Raw genomic sequence first — 1,704 nt, forward strand, 5'->3', positions numbered from 1 at the left:
GTTTTTATTGTCGGCTTTTACGTTTTTGTTCCGTTTTTTAAATTTATATATACATATAGCGGCGTGCGTACACCTTTTGCTCACCTTGTAAGTATATATCTATTCTCCTCGTCTCAAGGTTTTTGGTTCCAGACCTTTTAATGTCTAGCTACTGACCACACAAGACACAGCTAGTTCCAGCGACACGGTCAGACGACAACACCCGTGCAACAGCAACACGCTCAGGTTTCAACATAGCACTGTTCGTGAATTACTTCCCCATGTCTCTAGCTTCAGCAAGGACATCGGGATGAGTATGGGGCTGGGCAAATGTGCCGAAGTGACTCTGAGGAGAGGTAAATCAATCAGCACTAAAAACACTGCACTCAACATAGACACAGAAATCAGAGAATGAGACCACAATCGCCCATATAAATATCTAGAAATAGACAAAACAACTAAAATACAACACACCATACCAGTCATAAATTACAGCTTCAACATAATAAACTGGAAGATTAGGAACTGAGAAACTTAGAAAAATCAGAAAACTGTTAACAACATACCGAAGTCACTACCCAAAGCAGACGCAGACGGAATATTATATCTACCCCGCTCAGAAGGAGGCCGTAATTTGTTACAGATAGAGAACTACCATCGGCAGGCTGGGTACCGAATGCATTGCCCACACAACACACAATACAAACACTAATATAACAAAAGCACCACACCTCAAAAAGAAAAGAAAAAAGCAACTGACGCAATACAATGCCGGGAGAGTTTTCACGCTACCCACAACACGAAGGTGTAACAGGTGACGCAGCAGAAATTTACCTGAAACAACCAAATGTTGAACAATGATAATAATAACAATAATGTTCGTGCTTATTTCCACATAATCACCGCAGGTTGACACAAGATTATTTCTTTTTAAGTTAATTTAACATTATATTGCTTAAGCTGACAAAATTTCAAACTTTCCCTCAAGCAATACTCTGATGTAGGTCACATGAAATCTTTACAGAAGGCTAAGCATGATCAAGGCTGAAGTATATTTTAGTCTGAAGAGGAAGCAGTTTTAGTAATGTTAAGTCAAGTCTGATGTGTGTGTGTGTGTGTGTGTGTGTGTGTGTGACCCTACATACATATAATATAATATAATATAATATAATATAATAAAAGGTAGAACAGAAAGAACACAACAAACGGAAACCGTCGAAACACAACATGTGGAAAAAAGGACAGCACGAAAACGGCAAACAAGACAAAACAAGATACACGGATCATACGCAGCCAATTACCCCTTCAGTTAGTGTGTTGAATGTCTTCGTAGTTTCACTTACTTATCTCCGATACTACTCGAAACCGGCTGGGCCAGTGACTTAAGGTAAAAGCATTAAGCCTCTGGGTAAGGCAAACGAATGTACATATACAAAAACAAATAAGTAAATAAGAGAAAGGTCTTTCGACTATCGGACGAATGTAACATATGCAATAGAATTATACATATATATATATAAAATTTAGATTCAAACTAAATATGGTACTTAAGTTTAGGCACCAGAATTAAGTATGCTATTATCCATACAATTCCAAAATAAGGTGATTAAAATCAAAATAAGCAACAAGGATATCCAAAGTTAATGCAGTACGATCGTTTCATGCGACTCCATTTATTTAAGCAATGTGAACATTAAGTAATGTTGCTTATTTTGATTATATATA

This window comes from Octopus bimaculoides, chromosome 5 (genome assembly GCF_001194135.2).
Source record: "Octopus bimaculoides isolate UCB-OBI-ISO-001 chromosome 5, ASM119413v2, whole genome shotgun sequence".
Classification (NCBI taxonomy): Eukaryota; Metazoa; Mollusca; class Cephalopoda; order Octopoda; family Octopodidae; genus Octopus; species Octopus bimaculoides.